At 39.8% G+C, this 25313-nt stretch overlaps 1 long non-coding RNA gene and 1 pseudogene across 6 annotated transcripts; both read left to right on the forward strand.

Moving 5' to 3' along the window:
* The first annotated feature begins 2523 nt into the window (after window positions 1-2523).
* Window positions 2524-6650, forward strand: LOC127779966 (uncharacterized). Of its 6 annotated transcripts, none has more exons than XR_008018755.1 (7): window positions 2526-2958; window positions 3206-3262; window positions 3530-3647; window positions 3804-4115; window positions 4201-5947; window positions 6049-6087; window positions 6402-6650. It is a non-coding gene; the product is annotated as an uncharacterized LOC127779966 (long non-coding RNA). The 6 variants fall into 6 exon arrangements; XR_008018752.1 differs by having other exon boundaries at window positions 2529-2958; window positions 3530-4115; window positions 4201-4343; window positions 5195-5947; XR_008018756.1 differs by having other exon boundaries at window positions 2529-2958; window positions 4048-4115.
* A 7634-nt stretch (window positions 6651-14284) lies between these two features.
* LOC127780618 (obtusifoliol 14-alpha demethylase-like) lies at window positions 14285-18329 on the forward strand (annotated as a pseudogene).
* Window positions 18330-25313: the final 6984 nt, after the last annotated feature.

The raw sequence follows: 25313 nt of genomic DNA on the forward strand, positions 1-25313 counted from the left end.
AGATCGCTCATCAGACGTGTGGGCGTGCGGCCGAAAATTATATTTGCGTACCAAATTTCAGAGTCATGCATGGCTGCGAGACAAAATGGCACAATTTAAAATCATATGCATTTGTGATGAGTGATGAATTTATAATTTGATGATTCCGCCACATTCCTATCAGTGAGCGTACGAACACTAGTACATATCATTCTATCTGTGACAGGCTCTAATATGCCTAGAAATAACGGGCCGTCACAAGGAAATCATCTCAATCGGGCTGAAAAGTGTCCGATTGAGATATGGTCGCACAGACATGTTAGATGGGCATAAAACTTAAGCCCGTCACGGATGACACCTATCAGTAACGGGCCGTAGTTTAGACCCGATTGAGATAACATTCCATATCTCAAACGGGACTAAAATTGCGGCCCGTCACAGATGACCATCATCTGTGACGGGCACTAACTTTAGGCCCGATTGAGAAAATATTCCATATCTCAAACGGGCCTCAAGTTGTGGCCCATCATCAGTGACGTGCACCAACTTGAGGCCCGTTTGAGATAACAACTAGGCCCGTCACAGATGACTCATCAGTGACGGGCTATATACTTAATCTCTATCGGGTATTAACTAAAGCCCGTCACCGATGACTATTTTTTTATTTTTAATATGAAATGTTTATATTTGTAAGTTGAACTATAGCAAAATAATTAAGTGCAGTATAATAATTCATTTTATGAGTCAAAATAATTTTACGAGTAGTAAATGATTTCAAATGAAAAAAATGTCAACAACAAAGTTGTATAACTTATCAAGATTTACAACTTTTAGTTTGGTCATTTTTCTATATAACATTTTTTTTAACAGTTTGATTTTGAATTTGAAAATATGACAACTTCAAACAATATTTTCAAATACTAAATGATTTCAATTGAAAAAGTCATCAACAACAAAGTTGAATAACTTATCAAGATCTAAAACTTTTATTTTTGTTATTTCTTCATCCGACGAAATGTTAGTACTATTATTCACAAATTTTACATATATATGTTAAAGTTTATAAAAACAAATAAGAGATATGTCAATTTTGTAAATAATGTTACTATCACTTTATCGTATGAAGAAATAACCAAAATAAAAGTTTTAGATCTTGAAGAGTTATTCAACTTTGTTGTTGATGACTTTTTCAGTTGATATCATTTAGTATTTGAAAATATTGTTTGAAGTTGTCATATTTTCAAATTTAAATTCAAACGGTTAAAAAAATGTTATATAGAAAAATGACCAAAATAAAAGTTATAGATCTTGATGAGTTATACAACTTTGTTGTTGATGACTTTTTCAGTTGAAGTCATTCACTGATCTAAAATTCTATTTGAACTTTTCAAACTTTGAATTTCAAATTTCAAATTGTTTAAACTGAGTCATATGGAGAAATGACCAAAATAAAAATTTTGCACCTTGATGAGTTCTACAACTTTGGTTTTGGTGACTTTTCCATTTGAAATAATTTAGTAACGCCAATTTGATATCTTGGCCTAGGGGTTAATAAGATTAATAGAATATTTATACCAACAAGTTACAACTACTTTTTCGGAAGCCAAGCTTAAGCGTGCTTGGCTTGGAGCAATTTTAGGATGGGTGACTGACCGGGAAGTTTAAACTTCTCAGGTGGGTGCACACGAGTGAGGACAAAAAAAGACTGGCCTAGGAGAGGCCTGAGGCTAGCCAAAAAATAAAATTTATTTTTTTTATTATACTCATCTGTGAAGGATGGGTGACCGACCGGGAAGTTTAAACTTCTCGGGTGGGTGCACACGAGTGAGGACAAAAAAAGACTGGCCTAGGAGAGGCCCGAGGCTAGCCAAAAAATAAAATTTATTTTTTTATTATACTCATCTGTGACAGGCATTAACTTAGGCCCGATTAAGATGAGGGTCATCTGTGACGGGCCATAGTTAATGCCCGTCACAGACAAGTCACTGTGATGGGCTATAGTTAATGCCCGTCACATATAAGGGTCATCCGTGACGGGCGCTAGTTGTGGCCCGATTGAGATAGGTCATCTGTGATGGGCTATAGTTTGACTGGTCGTCTGGGTCAAAGCTATCGGTGACAGGCTTTAATTAGGGCCCGATTGAGATAGATTCATCCGTGACGGCCGTTTGCCCGATTAAGATAACTCTTCATATCTGTGACTTCTAATATGTGACGGACGCCGTGCCCAATTGAGATGGGGTTTACCGCCCGATTGAGATGATGGTATCCCTTCTAGTGGAACGGAACGGACGCAACTGTATGTGGTAGTTAAAGGTGATGGTTACCTCTGAACATACATAGTCATAACAAGAAAATCATAAACCGAGTGAGAGTCCGTAAGTAGCTAGAAAACCAAATTAAGTTGGAGAGAGATGTTCTAATACTGACAAATCTACCCTATAATTCACCAACTATGGCGTACATCCTTCATACTTCATTCATCAAATCCAACGATCCAAAATCATCCGCATCTAATTGAATGGACCAGATTATGTCCACCCCTCCCGCGGCCTCTTCCGCGTAATGCCCACGGGCCACAGTCCACCACCAGCAGTCACGCCCGCACATCACCCCGCCCTCCCATCTACACATCGCGCAGCCCCACCCCTCTCCACGCGCCGCCCCCGATCTTCGCCGGGCCCCGCCTCCGCGCCGCTACATCACCATCGCCCGGAGTTGCCAGGGTCGTCGTCCTCCGATCTCCTTCGCCCGAGCCGATCTCTCCACCGATTTGCTCCGCCCGTGCCGATCTCTCCCGTCCGCGTCGGCAGTGACGGCCACCTCGCCGATCTCCTCCGTGCCACCGTCAGTACTCCCTCACCAATCTGCTCCGCCCGCGCCGATCTCTCCCATCCGCGTCGCCAGCGAGGGCCACCCCACCAATCTCCTCCGTGCCACCTCTGGAACACCCGCGCCCGCGTCGCCGACGACCTAGAAGTAAGTAGTAGTTGCTAGGTCTGGTTGGCAGCACATACACATTTCATCGAGCACGTCTTGAGCGTTCTAGATTTCTTGAGTGCTCTATATTGTGGTTAGATCAACAAGGTATCCATCTGGCATGCAGTTTTCTCATTTGTTGACCATCCAAGTGATTGGACCAATCTTGTATTTTGCAATTTGTGGTGTTAAAAAAATTATTATTCAGTTTACTTACTAAAAGCAATCTATCTCTTCTGTCATGCAGATGAGAGGCCTCCTGTGATTTAGCTGTAGGATCATGTGAGAATACACCAATCTGCAGGTGGTATACATTCATTCCTCTGTTTTTTCTGCATATCCTATAGGAGATGCAATTCTGTCAACATAAGTGTGTATAGTGTGTTGTGGAGTCTAATCGAAGTGCTAAGCATTCATACTCAGTTCTGTGTCCCTGAAACTTAATTTTGTATGTAGATTAACTATCACAGTTGTCTCTGAAGTGATGATACACTTCTTTTTTTTTTAAAAAAAAAAAACTTATATCTCGCAAACTGACTTAACCTTTGATATCAAATTATTTAATATGTAGGAAAAAAAAGTTCAGATTGTCGAAGCAAAGCTGACCGGACACCATGCCAATTGCTATTGTTTACTGCACAATCAAGGAGATTTTTTGGCTGATTCTACTAAATTTCTGTTTGGTAAAGGTAATTTCCTTCCATCATGATTACCCCTTACAAATAGTGCAAATGTCTCCTGCATGGATCAATCTTCGCTAAATGGTCTATAAACATTTCTACTGCACCATGCAAAGGGTTAAATTGTAGCCATCCAGTGAAGAATTTCTTTCTTTGAACCTACAGTACCTTGGACATACAAGCAGATTTCTCTTTGTGCTGATGTCATGTGCCGAATACTTCGTAACAAGAGAGTTGTGTGGGCTGTTAGGATTCACGTCTCAGTCATTCAGTTTCTATTCTAGATAGCAAAATTTGCTATAGGGCATCCAAAAAACGTGTAATTTCACAATATGTCTGTGATTAAATTAAACTGATTCTCCAAATAAATTACAAGAACTACATCCACGCAGCTTATTAATTTGCTTAGGATTACAAATGATTCCGAGCGCCACAGTCAGTCCTACAAGATCAGCGTCGGCAGTCCTCTCTGCCCTGGTACAATGCGAGCTCCTTCCTCTTCTTGATTTATCCTCAATTGGACTGAAGTCTTAGAAAAAAATGCAACTTGTTGATCGTGCAGATTAAGGAGTGCTTGAACAAGGTTTCCTAGACGGTGTTTTTCCTCGCTCATCCTGAAAGCCCTGATCCTGAAGGTTCATTCCTTCTATTACTGACATCATAACTGAAGCTTGCAACAGTTTATGTGTCATATTAATGCCATTGGTATTCAATCCATTTCCTGATAATATAGAATTGCTCTTATTTTCCTTGTAAAATTATGTGCAAGCAGTAAGATTTTAAATTGGTTATTGTCTTCATGATCATTGGATCTTTTTTTTTCCAATGAAGTGTATCAAACTAGAGCAAACTGTTACTCTGAACATGTCAAATCGGTCATTTATCTGAATTTATAAAATAGCGTTAACTTCCTTTTTCGTTCACAGATTTCTTGCTTTGCAATCAATATAAATTCAGACAAATTTACAAGCTGTTAATATATCAATGACCACTACATATCCTATAGCAACTAATTAAAGCTTCTAATAATGGAGATATTTACTGAAAATAAGATGGTGTTACTTATTTCAGATTCAGCACATGATTTATATTTTAGATTTTGTATATAACTCAGTTTAAAGTTCAGAATGTAAATAGGCACAATATTTAGTTGAATCATTTGGAAATAAAACATGTTTATGCTGAACTGCTGGTATCCCTATAGACTGAACAGCTAGAAAAACATGCATACACTGAACTGCTGATAAGACAGTTTAAGTTCAAACATTTATTAAGTATACTGAATCATTGGTAATTCCTGTAGATTGCTTCCCCATTTGAATTTTACTGACATTACCCATGACTGTATCAATGTTAAATTTTGGTTGCATCAATAAATCTTCTACTTGTTACCAGCATCCTTATCGCACCTACTTAATTTGTTTGATATAACGAAATGAACAAGGATGTGAACTACAGTTGGTACACTGAATTGCTAAGAGAAATGCTTGTAACAACATGTATATTGTTGATAATATTAAGGTGCTTTCAGTGAATTTCACATTTGCTATTTACAGCTCAGGTACTTTCAGTGAACAGGAAGCTTACTCATAAGGAATCAAACCAATCGTGAAGATAGCGGGTACTCTGAGAATTGACAGAGATGAGAGTCTGGCTAAATAGTCAGCCATGTGAAATGCCTTAATGAACTCTCTATTTCGATAGATGAGATATGTGAAATGCCTTAATGAACTCTGTATTTCAATAGATGAGATAGCTCATTTAGGCAGTACATACATGACGTGGGTTCTTTGATCCATTCAACTCTGTAGTGCTGATCCATTTATAGATATTTCTCCCTTGCATATGCACTTTTCATTAACTCCCAACCATATAACATTGCGGGATCCATTCAACTCTGTAGTGCTGATCCATTTATAGATATTTCTCCCTTGCATATGCACTTTTCATTAACTCCCAACCATATAACATTGCGGGGCCCTAAAATTTATGTTACTACCTACACGAAATCAGTGTGATGCACAATTTATTTTTTATGTAGATATATTGTACTCTTAAATTTGTTTTATACAAATGATTTTTATTGTTAGGTAATACAATATTGCTGAAGTACCTAAATGAAATAAATGTGACATGATATCCAACTAGCAATTTTCGATTAGATGAAATGTTATGTGATTTGTTTGTAAATCACATTATATGTTTGTTGTGGACTAAGGTAGATTGATGTTTTATCGGATAGGAATGGATCCAAATGGATCGGCGTTTGAAGAACGCGCCCCATTTCGAGACAGCTAATATTTCTTCAGGTGTTGTGACATGTATATATTTTGGACTTTCTTTGTGATCTCTACATACTCCCATCGCATATATTCATATACCTTGTCTGCTGGTTTTTCGATAATCATAGATGCAAGAGCTGGAAGTACAACTTCTACTAAGCTTCAATGTAAGAAGGAGATGCTTATTAATATCATATTATTATATGCATTATGACATGGGGGAACATATATATGCATTATATATGTGCATGAATTGGCATATCATATTATTATACTTTATGTTAAATATATTTGATGCACGACATAAATTGAATTAAAGCTAAAATGTATCGTTCATATAGTAATATTTTTTGCTAACATGAAAATTTTAAAAATTATTAAAGACAAATAGAATTACACCGTAGCGTTTAGCACGGGTATATTACTAGTAGATATATGACACAAAAAGGATAACTTAATTTATACACATGTACATATACAGGTACAGGGTGAGCTTGGATGACATTGCTAGCTAGGGTGTTAGGCTGAATATCTACAATTAAGGAAGTGCAGCCAAATAGAGCATTAATCAGGAGAACCACATCTGCATGTGGTAGATTTGAAGGTGTATAGCTTAATCTCATGAGGAGCTATGTGTGATCATCTACATTAATGTCTCCACTGACGAGTGAACACGTATTTCAATATAAAATCTTTCTCAGCCAAACTACTACTAAATACTCCCTCTGTCCAAATATATAAGTGACATTGTCATAATTCTTTATCCAAATATATATATATATATATATATATATATATATATAAGGGATTTTGGATCCCTAGACAATATTTTATCTTTCATCCATCAACTCATGTACTAGTTTAAATCCATATAACAACTTATGTACTATAGTTTATTTCTCCAACCTTTACTTTTTTTTACTTATTTATTTACTCAATCACCATTTTTTACTATGATTTGACCCGCTTCCACTTTCTTAATTCTTCCTAAAATAACGTAATCTCCTATATTTAAGGATGGAGGGAGTACTTCGCAAAGCGCTGTCCTTTATGCTTGAATTCATCTCATTCTATTTGTTATCATCACTAGATATGACCTTCCGACCCTGCCCTTGTGTAATTTGCCAGGGGCTTGAAAAGGCGCAGCCCCAAACTGAACCAGAGGTACCCCACCAGCCTAACTAGCTATCTTGATTAGCATCAGCACCTACAATACAGTTTGTAAGCACTGACCTGAGGAAAGAAGCTACTCCCTTTGTCTCAAAATATAAATATTTCTAGTTATATATATATATATCTCCAAAAATAATTATCTAATTCGTAGCCAGCAATGCTTGTATATTGGTAAGATAGCTTACTGTTAGTTATTAGGGCGCAATGGTACGGTAGGCTTGATGAACCAGCTTGCTTCCTTCTTCGCCTGTTAGTCGTAACCCTCAACCAATGAGCAGAAGCTGTAGAACATGAGATGTTCTCTGATACGCCAATTCGATCGATTTTTTTTTTCAGTATTCGTAGCTTCAAAGGTGATTGATAAATTTGGAGTTAAGTTAGATGGTTGCATCTTTGGTATTGCAACAGGTTGAAAAAACAGGTTTGAATTGCAATTCGGTTTGACAATACATATTTGTTTTCATTACATTTATGTATTAAATTCAATTCAATTAGAAAATGATGGGCATATATGAAAACAGATTTATGGGTTGAATTGGTGGCTAGCCTATCAAACGTGTATCTATCAAATATCAATGGACAATGACCACTCTTTTAGATATATAGGGCTTTCAAGGTAATATTATCTTCTTTGTTCACTCCATGTATGATTCTCTTTTGAATTATGGAGTATGTCATTCCCTTAATAAGAGGATTTGGAAATATAAGACCCCACTTGGAGGTCTTCATGTAATTTCTTAAAAAGAGAGTCATATTATAACAAGAAAAAAACACCATTTTGCTTGCCCTCATCCCCCGAAACAATTCCACCTGATCACTTAAACCCCTAAACAATTTTTTAGCTAAATTTACATCCTGAGCTATTGAAAATGATTCAGTTCACTCCCGGCCTAAACACTATTTCTCTTTTTCTCAAAATGAGTTAAAAAATAAGGAGTTTAAGGGGTAAAATGAGTTAAAAAATAATCCAGGGGTTAAGTGATCTATTGAATTAGTTCGGAGAGTAAAATTAACTTTTCTCTACCAACAAAAGATAACCTTGCAAAACGGAAATAGAAAAGCAGCAAACTGTGTTGTTTGTTTAACAATAAGAGATTGTCCATCATCTTTTTCTCAAATGAATTTACTTATGTATAGAACTAGTGCTTTGATGTTGGGCGTAATTTGGTAAATATTGTTTTACAAATCTGATGTTGGTCACCTTCTATTATACCAACTGCATCATTTTCTGGCATATGATGCTTGCACTAGAAGAACATGTAACTACATGCAGTACTGTGGCACACATGGAGTGGATAGTAAAGACGGCTATCGCACTTTAGAAGCTATTGAGTTGTTCAAATTATTACAAAATTGTAACTTAATTTGTGAAATGATGAGCAAAAATAGAATGAAATAATAAACATTGTAATACAAATCTATGAGATATCAATGCAACTAGCACAAAATCATAATACAAAATCTCCATTCATGTGTAGAAAATATTTCCATGATCGTCATCACAACAGTACAACTGCCATTTTGATTGCTACTTAATCTATCATTTTTATTTTATAGAAATGAACCGTAACAGAGCCAATAGTAGAAGCAAATTAAAGGCCAGCCATCTACACAGTGTACTCTCAATCATTTATACACAGTACTAAAGATAGCAACTGCAATAAGGGTGTTATGTTCCAGACTATACAATTAATGCAATGTACAAGTGTATTTCTTTCTTCTCATAGTACTGTGAGGATATCAAAAGCAGAAATAATTAATTCATTGTCTACTATTCAGGCTTGATTCTCCGTATCCAATCCACAATTACCTTTATCGTGACGATATCAATGAAAAGAAAACCCTATCTACTTTGATCTGTCACAACCAGGGTGATCGACATCGCTAACCAAGCTAATTGGTAATTGCATGAGCTAAGAATTTTTCTTCATCGTCCTCATTTTGTAGCAACGACCAGTATGAATCCCATATGTTTCCCTCTAGATGATCTGCATACAACTTTGAATCATTTTCGTTCAAAAACATGTCATTGCAATTTTGTTAGATCGCCCAACGTATAGTAGTGGTACCAATTCAGACTTATAAAATGAACTTTTTATAGGAAATAGTTGTGCTAGCTAGTTAATTGGAAAAGTCAAGTAATTTTTATATCCCAGTTTAATTTTTCAATCATTCATAATCTATAGTCCTTAAAAAGAAGGTGATGATGGTGGCAGGAATCTGCCACCCCACCTACTCCTTTCATAAATTTTACAAGTTACTCTTGAACTTCTTAATACTAAAAAAATGTCAAATCTAAATGGATAGCCACATGAAAATTAGATTAATATGAATATTCCCTATAGCGAAAACAGGGTAACTTTTATCCGAAGCAAAGCACGGGCATTTAGCTAGTTCATTTTAATTCTAAAATTCCATAATTTTCTGAATCTGTCCAGGAATAATGAAATCAAATTGAAATTACTATATTATGATAAAGCAATGGCCTTGTTGTACTCATCATCTGTTGGATGTCTCACCACTACAGAAGTAAGCATTCCAGTTGGTTCATTTCCAGCATCACTATCACATTTAGAGCTATCACTGGTGCTGCCAAGAATGATACTCTACTGTATCACTGTTGGTTGTTAGTATCACTACCGGTTCAACACATGAAATCCCTTAAAATTAAGTAACCACGGATTGGTATTGTGTTACGGAACTGCTTTTAACTCTTTCTGCTCCGCAACAACTTTTGCAAAACATTCCTTGCCAATGTATAGCATGCTTGTTTGATCCGTGTACATCAAACTCTGATCCTTTGTACTAAACCCATATACAAATGTTTGAATAATCATTTGAAAATTAAAGAAAATGTTATTTCACCCCACATTGCCAGACAATATTTTCTCAGGTGGCTAATATACCATTTTAACAGGCGTTTCTTGACCCACCTCGGCTCTAGCTGAAGGCTTGTAGAAATAATTGTACAGTCGCACGATAATATTATCCGTAAAAATACATTTACATAGACGGATATTTTAAGTTTATGCATGCCAAATATGTTTTATAGGCGGATTTGTAGAGGAAACCGCCCATGAAAACCATTTTGGCAGGTGGTTATGACTTATGTCGTGAAAACCACCTGGGTTGTTGGATTATGGAAAAAATCCAGCTCCTATGCTTATCAGCATTGCACACGTTCACAAAATTCAGAGTCATACTTTTTGAAAAGAAATTCGGAGTCATATTCACGTTCACTGAGCATTAACGCAGGTCGAGAGTGAAAATGAAGTTGATCATACACATTATCCACATCTAAGCTTGGAAGCGAAATACATGCATATTGACATACACAGTTTTAATTGACAAAATCTAAATAGGAGTAGCTATATTTATGGCGCCATATTTTTCACCAAAAAATAGTCGTTGTATTTACATTGCAAGTTCCTAAATTACGTATGTAATTTTAGTGTATTTACAATGTAAGTTTCAAAATTACATATCTAAGTATCTAAATTATATATGTAATTTTAGTGTATTTACAATGTAAATTCCAAAATTACATATGTAAGTCCCTAAATTACACATGTGTAATTACTGTGCAAATAGAGTAATTACATTCGTTGATGACCAGCACGTGTCATGCAAAGCAAAATAAGAGTCGCCAACTTAGGAGCAAGTTATTCGATCATTATCAGATGCACTTTGCACGAATCGTGAAGAAAATCAGATGGCAGACAAACTGACTGTATTTGGCCCAGAAATATGTTGACATAATTTTAGCAACGCCGATCTAAATAGTGCATACGTACTATTCAATCTAAATAGAGAAGCACCCCTAATTAACTACAAGTATGCAAGCTAATTAAGTATCTCTTTGACTATATCATGCAAGTCTTTTTGTTTTTCTTGTTGTAAAATTTTCTCCGTAATTACTTATCTATCTACAATCCGATTACTTATCTGATTAGAAAATGTCCCCTAAAATTACCTCAACCTGTACCTGATTTATCTCCTGTCATGTGTCCACACAGCTAATTAACTCTCGTCACTCAAGTCGATTGGCAAGCATGGATCATCTAACAAGTAGCAACCATCAGTGACACCATGTGGCTCACCACCGTAGCTCTCCTGCTGACCACCGTCGTCATATGGACAGCGCTGCAGAAGAGAAAGCGTGGCGAAGCCTGCCCAGCCGCGGTGGCGCCGCCGCCGATTGTGCAGGGAACCGCTCTTGTACGGTTCTTGCGCGCCATGGCAAGGGACGGGCCACTAGAGGTGATCCGCGAGCAGCTGGCGAAGCTGGGGAGCGTGTTCATGGCGAGCGCCCCGTTGGGGCTGTTCAAGGTGACCTTCTTGGTCGGGGCGGAGCTAGGATTTTTGATTGATGGTGTCACAGCAAAGCCAGCTCTTACCAAGAAGTGACTTGTACTAAACTACTAATATATATGAAAAGCGTATAAAGAAAGGATAATCAACAAAGTTAAGAAGGCGAACCAATAACTCGCTTGTTAATCCAAACATCCAATCATTAATTAAGCATAATAGGGATAATCAAAGTACTGTGATTCAAAAGCTGTAAAGTTGACACAAAAACTCGAACATGGCTTCAATCCTTCAACATGGAGACATGGAGTAACCTTTCCCACCCCAAAAGCTAGCCATTAAGGTGATGGGCTCCCCCACTTATATCTTAGGTCCTTTGCCCTTCCACAACCAATGTGGGACTATTCAACAATCTCCCCCTTCACACATTGATGTCCCTCAGTCCTTCACCGCCCCTTCACCGTATCCGGGCCCCCACCGGCCCACGGTCCATCAGGTATACGGGCCCCGCAGGCACCCACGGTCCATCAGGCCTTCACACGTGTCCATCGGACCAGAGATGTTAACCTAGCCTGGCTCTGATATCAATTGTAGGATCGTAAATGGTCTTTCCCACCCCAAAAGCTAGCCATTGAGGTAAGGGGCTCCCCCACTTATATTTTAGGTCCTTTGCCCTTCCACAACCAATGTGGGACTATTCAACAAGATAAATACAATATGTCATGATAATTAAACTATATTTAATATTAGTACTAAGAAGAAGTAAAAATAATTTTGGCACTGTTTGTTACCTCTCATAGAAGCATTTTACGTTTATGATCTTCCATATTCTGAAGGGTGCATGACAATATAATTTGGGATTGTGGCTAGAAAGTCTGGGTCAACAAAGCAAATGATGCATTCATTCATGATCTCATTGCCAATACAATTACGTAGTATCGTCTTCACAATTTTCAATGCTAAAAAGCATCTCTCAACTGATGCGGTGGCAACAGGCAAAACAAGTACAAGCTTCAAAAGATGATATACCAAAGGAAAAGCAAGATGTTTCTTTCTGTCCACCATCAATTTTGCAAGTGAAAGGGCATGTAGCCTAGTGATTGCAGTGACCTGAGTAGCCCCCCGAGGTCCTGAGTATAAATCTTCATAGGAGCGAAATTTAGATTGGGTTATTTGAGGACTAAATTCCATGTTTGATAGGTTAAGTTCCTAATTTGAAAAGGCTGCATATATCTGGTTGGATATAGAGGCAGGGTAAAAAATACACTTCTAAAAAAAATCAATTTTGCAAGTTCAGTAATGGTCTTCAAGTTCGAAAATCTTTCATCGGATTGTACATTGTCAATGTATAACTGAAGTTCATGGGCAAGATCCTTCAATTGAACTGAACTAAAATCATCAGGATAAAGCTTTGCAAGTTCCATGCATGAGGCTATTCATTTTGAAATCAGCAAAAGAATCCTTAGGATTGAAAGCAGCCATATAAGTAAGCAAATTAGAATTTGTTTCAGTAAAGCGATCATTAAACTCAATAAGTAGCAAGTCCACAACAGGGTTCAAACAGTCCCATCTATACTGTTGGTAATTAGTGTGATTTATCTTTTTCCTCGGTTTATGACGGTCAATATACTCCTCTTCCTATCTAGCCTAAGAATTCCATGCTCATCATAAAATGAATACATTTTCTCCAATAAAGATTCCCAGCCATCATCTCTAATCGCCTGAAATTTTTCCTTAGTTGATTTCACCTCTAGCATGGCCTCCAATATACCTCCATCTTTCCTTTGTAAACAAAGTGACAGAGCATTTGCATACCCCAGGATCATCAACATCAAGTGCAAATGAAACACAAAATCAAAATCTTGAAGATAATCCATGAGCCCACGGGCTTGACGTCTTTTGCCAATATTCGGGCCCTCCTTCTCCACATATTTCAGCACATCCATAACAAATGAGATTGAAAACAACCTATTTAGACTCTTAAGAGTCTTATAATGGGAACACCACCGAGTGTCTCCAGGTCTTTGAAGTGTTTGCTCTTGGTTTAGTCCTGTTCCAGTACAAATCTTTCTGCCCACTGCCTATTGCTTTCTTTAGTTTCTCTTCTTGACTTTCTCGTATCATGTCTCTCTTTGCAAGAAGCTCCCGCTGCCATGTTAAGAAGAAGAGACCAAAGAAATCACTCACATCATCATTATTTTTAGCTATTGACACTAACTAACTGGAGTTGGTGGGGCGAAGCAATGAACATAATATATCTGTGTGTGTGATTGCTCTCTCTCTCTCTCTCGTATATATAAGTATAGTTATATCTTACCTATCTACTCTTTTCAGTAAGTAAAAAATTACTTTTAATCCAAATTATCTTATATATCATTCTGTGTTATATAAGTTACAATACAAATATTGGAACCTACAATGTAATTACAGTATAATTTTTAGTGGAATCTTTTGTGTAATTATAATATACAGGCTAGTGTAAAAATGATCTGATTATTTTTTTTAAGAAAAAATACGAAGCTATGGTAAAAACTACTCCTATGAAGCTAGTGTTTAAGGCCATGTGTGTAGAGGTGGCAGGGGTCTCGACTGATTAATCCTAAAAATCTTATTAGTTAAACTCATCTATCTGAACATGGCACACGACAATGACGGAAGATATGCGAGTTTTAATTGTTGCCAGGTCGAAGTTACAGATTTTTCTAAGATTATTATTATTATCATTTGAGATTGATCGTATAGTATTAAACTCCAATTAATGCATCTGAGTACACGTGCATACATACTCCTGCTACTTTTCTAGCCTGTTGGCCTCTTCCAAAATCTCATTCTCTATATAAATGTATCTCTCCTATCACATTTTTAAGTGAGTTCGCACTTCCTCTGGTCATGATCGAAAGCCTTCCTGTTCAAGGTAAGCTCATTTCGTTACTCTCTCTCTCTCTCACACACACACACATATATATACAACACACATATATATGTGTGTATTAATGTGTATCCTTTATCCATCCTATGCAACACAAAGCACACCCTCCCCCTTTAAATTACATCACAAATTAATTCATCTCCTCGTTTGTGCACACGGCTAATTAAACTCTGGTCACTCAAGTGGACTGGCAACAAGCATGGATCATGTAACAAGTAGCACAATCGCCAGAGGCGCCATGTCGTGGGTCGCCGCCACCGTAGCTCTCCTGCTGACCACCGCGGTCATACTGACCGCGTTGCAGAAGAGAAAGATCAGCAGCCCGGCCGCGGCGGCGCCGCCGGTTGTGCGGGGAGCCGGTCTCGTACGGTTCGCGCGCGCCATGGCGAGGGACGGGCCGCTGGAGGCGATCCGCGAGAAGCAGGCGAAGCTGGGGAGCGTGTTCACGGCGATCGCCCCGTTTGGCCTCTTCAAGGTGACCTTCCTGATCGGGCCGGAGGTGTCGAGCCACTTCTACCTGGCGCCGGAGTCGGAGATGGGGCAGGGTAGCATCTACAGGTTCACCGTGCCTTTGTTTGGGCCCGAGGTTGGCTACGCCATCGACCCGGACACTCGTGCTGAGCAGATGCGCCTCTTCTGGGACGTCCTCAAGCCACGGAGCATCGAGGCCAGGGTAGGCGCCATGGCTGAGGAGGTCCAGGTATATTCATCTCTGCATATCCGATCCCTTGCGGTTGTTTACTTACTTTTTACATTCAACTAATTAGCCATCGTGTGACTCCAAATTAAGTCAATTGTCATGTACCTCAACTTTGTTTTGTAAGTCTAACAGAGACTTTCAGCCCCATCGTTTGGTATATTGGTGGAATAAGCCCAACAGCATATTTACAAAATAAAATAAAAAAGTAATTTGTTCATAAAACTTTTATATATACGTTCTGTTCTTAGTTATCTAAAAGCAAAGGCTGAAAAATAAACTTCGATGAAAAAACCCCCAAAATCATATTCAAATTTAAGGTTGAAAATTGAAATTTTGGCTGATAAGTATAAGTATAAGCGAAAAAATGAGGCCATTTGTTTTAGAACGGTTCATTTTTCCTTTACAGGATATATGAGAGTTCAGAGCGCAAAAAAAAAAAAAAAGAAACATGTTCTCCGCTTCATACCATACGCGCTTACGCATTTTAAAATTTAACCTTGAAAACATTTTAATATGAATTGAATTTTTTTTCTGATAATTATGTTATTAATTGGATTGACATTCAAATTTATTTTCATATGGTTATAATTTTGTTAGTACAAACCTTACCTTACAGTCCATATGAGAAATTAAAAGCCAATGATTAGTTTTTGAGACCATATTGAGTTTGACCGCATCTTATATTATGTGGTGGAGGTACTATTACCAACGTAAAATGGGCATATTTTTTATTACTAGTAATCATATAGGAGTGCATTGAAAATTTGAAAATTATTATCTACCAAAAACAATCTGTTTAACCAAAATTTATAAAACGCATATTCCAAAGTAACTGTAAAAATAAAAATAACCAATGTTATGGGTACATGTTATTCTCTTAGCACTTCATCAAGATAAACTTGCATCTACTCTCATGCATATTGCCATTATACGAACCACACCCAAATAAATGAAGCATATCTTAGCATTTGTAGGACCTTGAAATGGGAGAAACACATAGATTATATATACTTCAATTTTTTTTGTGTGGTTGTATACGCCATTCTAACAAATTCAGCTTTGAATAAATTAAATAGCACGATATCGTTGCTTCTTATTGTCCATAGTTTGAATACATCAAATAGCATGGTATCTATGTTGCGGGACATTGTATAAGTAAATACAATATGATACAGACATGCAAAATAAATCCCTATGAATAAAACATATGCAATAATGGATTATGTAGATTATTACAATCATAGGAAATAATATGCATCAAGCAATATTAGTAAAGGAGAAGGAAACCTGCACTACCTAAATTGACAACAAGACCTTGTTTTTCTTGCTCCAAGACCATGGAACAAAAGTAATCCTATATATATATATATATAGCTCCCACTTTAGCTATTTAAAAATGCTTCAAGCTCAACATTTTTTATTATTTAGAAGTGAAGTAAAGTGAAAAGGTAGTACAGGAGTCGCATTAACATGTTGTAAGTAAAGCACCCTGAACATGTATATGTGAAAGAAAAAAAACTACCTTTGAAATAACCTGAAACTTAAGGTGGGAGCACGCATGAACTGTGTCCAGTCCAATAATCATATGTCAGCTACAAAACAAAGTGAAAATTGAAGTAAGAGCATAACAAATAGGCTAATATCAGGAAGGTGTGCGCGATATGATTCGAAGTAAATGGAGGGGGCATAAGAAACTCACTTCCAAAGGAAAATCAGCTTGAGATAAAACATTTACTAAGCAGCATTTTGATATATCTTTGGGCAGCAGGAGCATCAATGATTTGCCATCTTCCTCCTTTTCTACTGTTGCAAATCCAACAATGATTTACCATCTTTCATAATTCTTGATGTTTTGAGAAAGGTTCAAGTCAAACTTTTATAACGTTGACTATCAATAACTTTTAAACTAATTAGTTTAAAGACACTAGAACAACATATATAGATTTATTACTATACTAAAAGTAAAAAAAATATTGATTTATTGCATAAATTATACTAGAAACATATAGTCAAAGATATATTTTGAACACCGTGTCAACGTCCAAAACATTAAGGATTATAGAACCAAAGAAAGTAGCAAAGAATCCAACTCCTTTTTTTTATTAGTATAAATGTTATATTATTTCCTTCTCTTTAATCTTTCGATGACTGTTTTCTAATGTAGAACTACTTCTCGAGATGGGGAGAGCAAGGGACGGTTGATCTGAAGAAAGAGTTGGAGCGGGTACTGATGTTGATCGCGAGTCGGTGCCTGCTGGGAAGGGAGGTGCGGGAGAGCATGGTGGACGAAGTATACGAGCTCTTCCGTGATCTTGACAACGGCTTGCACCTCATCAGCACCATGCTCCCCTACCTCCTAACCCCGGCACACCGCCGTCGTGACAGGGCGCGCCAAAGGCTCGGGGAGATATTCACCGAGGTGATCAGGTCACGCAGGAACTCTGGCACTGCCGACAACGGCGACGACGTGCTGCAACGCCTCATCGACGGCAGGTACAAGGACGAGCGTGCCTTGACGGATGTGGAGGTCATCGGTCTACTCGTGGCGCTTGTGTTCGCGGGGAAACACTCGAGCTCCAGCGTGAGCACCTGGACCGGCATCAACCTGCTCTCCCACCCAAACCACCTTGGTCCATCATCGCCGAGCAGGACCGGCTGATGGCGTCGCACGCTAGAACCGACGACGACCATGATCGCGTCAACTATGATACCGTGCAGGAGATGACCACTCTGCACCGCTGCATCAAGGAGGCGCTCCGACTGCACCCACCGGCAGTGGCAATGTTCCGTCAAGCCCGCAAGCACTTCACCGTGCAGACAAAGGAAGGTAAAGAGTACACGATCCCAGGAGGGCACACGGTGATGAGCACGATCTTGGTGAACCACCACATGCCCAATGTCTACAAGGACCCTCATGTGTTTGACCCTTCACGGTTTGCACGCGGTAGGGGGGAAGACAAGGCCGCTGGCCCCTTCTCCTTCCTGGCCTTTGGCGCCGGGAGGCATTCATGCGCAGGTGAGTCCTTCGCGTACACACAGATAAAGGTGATATGGAGCCATTTGCTGAGGAACTTTGAGCTCAAGATGGTATCTCCTTTCCCTGAGACAAGCTGGAGAATGGTGACGCCAGAGCCAAAGGGGACAGTGATGATTAGCTACAGGAGACGGAACCTAACTTGTAAATAGGGAAATGTGCAATGGTGGAAGAAACGGTTATCAATACTATATAAACAGTACTAAAGATATCACCTATATAATAATGTAATAGTTTTATGTACCAATCTACAAAATAAAAGCAATCCCCCTCTCACTATCGCCTTTGATCTGCTATATGCCTATTAAGCTATATGTAACTATGGCAATTAAGGAACTAAACAGAACTAGGAATAGGAATTCCACCACGTGAATTATACTTTGTGACGTGACAAGAAACCATGTGCATATGTCAGTGAATCCAGCTGAAGAAAAACTAAATAAGTGCCGGAGTAGGTAAAACCGGCAACTATAGTGCCTTATTGAAGGGACTTACCTACTCCGGCACTATGATAGTGTAAAATCACTACTATAGAACATCAAATAGATGCCAACACTATAAGTGCCGGAGTAGGTAAAACCAGCAACTATAGTGCCTTTCCCACCCATGTGCCCACCCATGCGTCCGTCCATGCCGTAAAATCCAATGAATCGGCACCTTTATCCTCAAATAGGTGCCGGTTTTTAAAAAGAACCGACACCTATTACTGGTGTCAGAGAAAGATGCCGGTTTTTGAAGAAAACCGGCACCTGAAATAATCGGGCCAAGCCGACCGCGTCTTATCCACTCGCACCTGTCCTTATCCCCTTGCGAGGACCGCGAGGACGTCGTCCTGTCCTTATCATCGAGCACACTAGCTCCACACCCGCAAGCGCCGGCGGCGGCATCCTTCCCACCGGGGGAGACCGGCCGGATCGCGGCGCCACGTACTCCTCTTCACAGTGGCATGGCAGGCAGCCTCCCACGGTGATGGAGCTTCAGGTGGCCTCCCCACGGTGTGGGCTTGGCGTGAGCCCTCCACGACGGCGTGACGGACGGTGCAGTGGACGGCCTCTCCTGGTGATGTGATGGTTGAACTCACCCAACGATGCGAAGGGCAGGCTCACCATAGAGGGGCGCAGTGGGTGGCAGACGGCCAGGTCCGGCTAGCGTGCTTGACGATGATGGTGAGGTGAGTGGCCTATCCTCTGCGGCGGGCAGCTTGATGACGGTCAGAGCATTTGCGGGAGGATTCACCACGGTGTACTCGTTCTCTTCCTGGTTGATTTTTGATTTTGTAATTTCGGTCTCTTGTTGGATGCATGGTGATGATATTGTGAGAAAATTGTTCCTGATTCTTGGTACATGGATGATGATGAATGTGTTCTTGGATTTGGGATGGATGGTGATGGGATTGTGAGAAATTTGTTCTTGATTCTTGGTACATGGGATGATGATGAATGTGTTCTTGGATTTGGGTGATGGGAAGCTGCTCGATGAATCGAGCCATATTTTTTTTAGCTCGTTGAACTTCTTAGGTACCGGCTGCAGGGTTCTCATCCGGCACCTATATGTGTAATAGGTGTCGGTTCTACAACCAGCACCAATGACTGGAGTCATCAGTGCCACCTGTGGGGTGACAGTTGGGAAAACAAGCATCTAAGGGAGTTTTCAACCGGCACCGAAGTGCTTTTCTGTTGTAGTGAATGTACTCTCTCCATCCAAAAATAAGCTAATTTCTAAAGTGCAAAATTTGTCCAAATATAAGTTGATTTCTAGCATCTTACTAATTACCACTGTTTCATAAATCGATATGTTTTATCGTTTAATACATCTTAGTTAACTACCAACCAAATACTATTTTCATATTAAGTAGAAACACTTTGGTTCTCTCCCAATTATTATACTGTTCTTCGTATGTGAGGAATCGATAATCTTGGGATAGAGGAACTATTTTTGGTAGAGGGAGTAATAAGGACATAAAGCATGTACTGATATATCTACATTAGTGAAAAGTGAATTTCAATATGCGACCAACATAACTAACATCATACGATAATTGCCGTAGGATTCAGAAGCTGATAATAGTATAGGCGTTTCTGTTGGGTGGTCCCGGGACATCCAAAAATACGTGCATATATGTAAAAGGAAAAGAAAAAACATTTAAATACAGGATATACATTTTTTGAGACAAGTGACAGATAGCAAGTTGCTTACTAATATACCGTGATACACTTTTGATCAATTATTTATTTCTAGTATATATTATCTTTGTATATTTATGGTACCATAAATTGGACCGTTCATATTTAAAATGTTGGATACATCGCTGGATAAAAGGTTGAATGAAACTTAATCGTCTGATGAAAAAGAGTGAGCTTGTAAAAAGAAAATAAAAGTGCCAATCAAACCACCGACCAGAGGGTTCCAGATAATTCCGCAGCACCTTCTGACCTTCCCCTTTGGACTCCTCGGTCAGGGAGAGCGGAACAGGTGCAACAATGGGGGGCGCTAATTGGCGCCTTGGGTGCACGCCGCTCGATCCCCACGCACGATGCGCCCTCTCTGTTCCCTGCTCATATATGCGTTGCGTACGTATATACTTCATCCGTTTCATAATGTAAGTCATTCTAGCATTTCTCACATTCATATTCATTTAATGAATTTAGATAGATATATATTTTAGATTCATTAACATCAATATAAATATGAGAAATGTTAGAGTGACTTACATTGTGAAACGGAGGAAGTACTTTATACACACTGCTGCACAAGCCGTTTATAGTCCCGGTTTGCAACCCCCTATATACAGTCCTAGGTAACAAATCGAGACTATGAATTCAGGACTAAAGATCGATCTTTAGTACCGGTTGGTAGATCACATAGTCTCCGTTGCTCTTATAAACCGGGAAAAAAAATCATTTTTAGTCTCGGTTTCTATTCAAACAAGGACTATTATGGTTTTAGCCGACCGGACGAAGATGGTTTCTCCAGTAGTGACGCATATGTATAACTTTATATAAAGTATATACATACAAACATATGTACAAATTTTATGTATACACATATACTTTTGATGTATAAAAGAATACATGTATACAAACTGCACTCACCATTTTCTTAAATCGAGAGAAGAGTTGGCATTAAATGTTTGGTAAACTATTTATTTTTATAATAATACTTTTAATTGCAAATCAATATAAATATGCTACTTTATCTCTCCATCCTAAATATAAATCTATCTCTCCGTCCTGAATATAAGTGATTTTACGTTAGATTATAAAAATACCCTTACTAGTGTACTCCCTCTGGTTCCATATTAATTGACGTTTTGCACAAAGTTCAGGTCAAACTTTTATAACTTTGACCATCAATAACTTTAAAAATATTTAGTTTAAAGGAACTAGAACAACATATATAGATTTGTCTTTTAAAGCACTATAATAAAAGTAAACATATATTTATTTATTATATATATATATTATAATAGAAAAATAAGGTTAAAGATATATCTTGTAGACTATGTTATTGTCCAAAACATCAATTAAAATAAAATCGGAGGGAGTAAGGAGTTAAGAGCATGGTCAATAGTGCAGCTAGCTAGTGGCTGCAAAAATATCCACATCAGCCTAAGCTAATATTGCATACAAAAAGCAGGTTTCTGCCAACGTTTTATCTACTTTTTCAATCTTCAGATTTCCCCGTCCAACTCATTTTCTTGTTACTGCTCTACCTATTTTCCCCGCCTTCTGCTTGATTGGGTTGTTGCTATGGACGTACGCAAGCAGCCTAGCGAGGATGAGTGATCACAAGCTACGAGCATGACACAGAGCAGACGCCAGTGGCTAGCGGATTGCCGGTGGGCAAAGCCAGCGGATGAGGGGAGCAAGGGTGGAGTGGGACGTCGGGCAGCTGCCCTGAGCAGTGAGCACGGAACCAGATCATCTGATGTAGAACTCTACGTCAGGGGGATGTCCGGTCCTGAATCGCCATCCTTTGTGTATCGGACGGACAACAACTCTTCCACTCCATCCCCAGCCGCAGGCTCATAATTCTTTGTGGCTCGATGTCCGGCTCACTTGCATGAGGGATTGGCGGCGCTCAGCAGTCGGGATCTTCGGCCGCCATCACCGCTGTCCGCCGCTATCGCGTGTTCTGGTGAAGCGCATACGGAGTCGATGGTCCTCAAAAAAACCACATCATGTTCATCGCGCTCGGTTTTGCCCAGTTGCAGAGGAAACTGAGGGGAAAAAACAGCACTGGTTCATTTTGACATCGCCGCCGCTTGTCCGCCATGGTCGTCGGCTGCTTGTCGCCTCCCGTGGTGCGGGCACAGGTGGAGCAGGTACTGGAGGCAGCCCCCTCTGTCGCTGCCCTCCTCAGCTCCTGCCCATCCCTTGTCCCTGCGTCCTTCCCTCGCGGGAGCGCTGCTGCCTCCGACTTGGAGAGTTGGAGGTCGAGGCAGAGCGGCCTTGAGCTCCTGGGCCTTCTCCCACTGCTTGGCGATCCACAAACCCTTAAGCACGGTGTTGTATGTGTATTTATCGGGGGGCCATGGGCATGGATGTGATGAGGTGGAGGACAAAGTCGAGGCAGCCGGAGCGGCGGTGCCCGTCGATCGTTTAGGTGATGACTACTGCATGAACCGAACCGGACGGCTTAGCAGCGTCGAAAGTAGACAAAGCGGCGGCGACGACGACGATGCTGAGGGCAGCAGGCTCGGAGGACGTGGGAGCAAGGGACAGGGAGGCGACAAGCAGCCGGTGACCATGGCGCGCGGACGAGCGGCCGGCGGCGATGGCAAACAAATCACGCTGTTTCTTCCCCTCGTTTTCGTCTCCAGGTGGGCCGAACCGAGCGCAATTATGGACCGAACAACAAAGAACGAGTTGCGGCCGTCGGATGCGAATGAACGGCGATCCGAAGTGGACGTCTACGTCAGAGGAGCCAGTTCCCCTGAGTACGGGCTCGGCGTTGCCGTCACTCCGGTCATAGTTAATTTGACCTCACAACTTCTATCATTCTACGCTGCCACAACCTTGAAGCTCAATGCTTCCATCGCCGCCAACAGTGCCGTCGTCGTCGTCCTCGAGCTCAGCTTCCATCTCCATCAACAAGCCCTCTGTTATAGTTCTCATTGTCTTACCGGCGACCTTTCATTTCCACTCCATCGCATCGCCGTCTAGGCGTCCAGTATGTCGCAAATTATTTTTACTATTTAGACTAATTAAAAATTTAATTTTAATAATCCCTATTATTAAAATTAAATTTTTAATTAGTCTAAATAATAAAAAAAATTGTATGTCACACTCAGCTCGCGACGGTGATCGCCGTTCTACTGCCTATGCACTCTTGGACGGATGCCATTACTTCGTCCTGGCGTCCTGCCATTCCTGCTTCACCTCAGTTTGCATGCACCCCACCACTGTATGGCCCAGTAGCTTGTTGCTGCACTTGTATTGGAGCGCATGTGTAGTCTCCGGTTCATCACCAAAATCAACATGGCAGTATTATCGCCAGCAAGAATATCCTATTGTACTAGCTGTAAGATAAGAAGAAATTTAAATGGGTGATGAACTGATGATTTGATGAGATAAGTGGTACTCTCCAATCTCTTACATTGAAGGACAAAATTTGAATGCTCTAATACCTGAAAAAAATTATAGAGTAAAGTGCATGAGCGGTCTCTAAACTTGTTAGGGTGTGTCATCTAGGTCCCTAAACTCTCAAAATATATTTTCGGGTCCCCGAACTTGTCTTGAGGTGTCATCTAGGTCCAAACGAGCTCTAACCCGCTCCATGCGCTGATGTGGCATGCCACGATAGCACCTACGTGTTAGTCAGACCCACGTGTCGGTCACATAGAACAATAAAAGAGTAAGTGTACGGGCGGTCCTTGAACTTCTAAGGGTATGTCATATAGGTCCCTAAACTCTTAAAATGCATATTCAAGTTCTAGAACTTGTCATAGTGTGTCATGTATGTCTCAAATCGTCACAACCCCTTCAGGATCCTATGTAGCGTTGATGTGGCATGCCGCACGAACATGACATGGCATTATTTTGAATGACAAATAAAACCCATTTATTTTTTCCTTTCTCTTTTTTTCTTCTCTTTTTTCCCCTTTCTTCTCCTTTTTCCGTGACCTGTGCAGAAAAAAGGAAAAAAAAGAAGAATGAGAAGAAACCGAAAAAGAACAAGAAAAGAAGAAAAAAAAAAGTACACGTCATGTCCATGTGTGCCACATCAGCGCCACGTAGGATTCTAGAGGGGATGTGTCAATTTGGGATTTAGATGATACACTTTGACAAGTTCTGGGACCTGGATATGCATTTTGAGAGTTTAGGGACCTATATGTTATAACCCTACAAGTTTAAGGACCGCCAATGCACTTTACTCAAAATAAAATTAAAAAAAAACATATTTTCTCCTCTCTATCTTAGAATTTTTTTTCCTTTTTCTATTTACCTAAGAGGAGAAACATGGATTTTAATTTTATTTTTTATATATGCTTGACATGTAGGTGCCACCGTGACAATGGTACGTCAACGCATGGAGCGGTTTTAAACCCGTTAGAACCTATATGACACATATAACAAGTTTAGGGATCTAAAAATGCATTTTCGGAGTTCAGGGATCTAGATGACACATATACTTCACTCAAAATTAGATGGCACCAGTCTATAGCACCCATTGCCAGCTGAAAATACGTGTTGGAATACAAATCTCAAAGCATAATCTTCTCATTCTCTCCTTTCCCTTCAGTTTTTCTTCTTCGAACCGCGATTAACGGCCGCCGCTTGTGCCAGCATGGTCGATCGTGAAATTGCTCATAGGCGATCAGTGTCAGCCCTAGTTTCTAATATTGGCCCACATGACTTGGGCCGTATTTTCATTTTTTGCCTGTTTGATGGTCAGCCTTTTTTTATTTTATCTTTATGGGCTTTTGGCCTTTTATCATGTTCATAGAACGGACCGGATTCCATCAAGGCAGGCTAGTCACTTGGTGCTACGACTTACTAGAACACTTTGCCAGAGCCTCAGCTGGCGTGAGTCCAGTACACCCCGTTCCTGATGCCCATTAAGCGAACCCTATTCCAATTACCTCCTCGGTTTCATAACTACCTATCTACGAGCATCAAGTCTATCAATCGTATCAATTATCTGGTTTCTAAGCTCACTCTTCCTATGCCAACTCGGTAGGGATGCGGGAAGCCATTGGAAAAAGATATGCGAATCCGCTGGTTAAACCCTTTCTTCAACCTCTTGG

The sequence above is a fragment of the Oryza glaberrima genome, chromosome 7, assembly GCF_000147395.1.
Source record: "Oryza glaberrima chromosome 7, OglaRS2, whole genome shotgun sequence".
Lineage (NCBI taxonomy): Eukaryota > Viridiplantae > Streptophyta > Magnoliopsida > Poales > Poaceae > Oryza > Oryza glaberrima.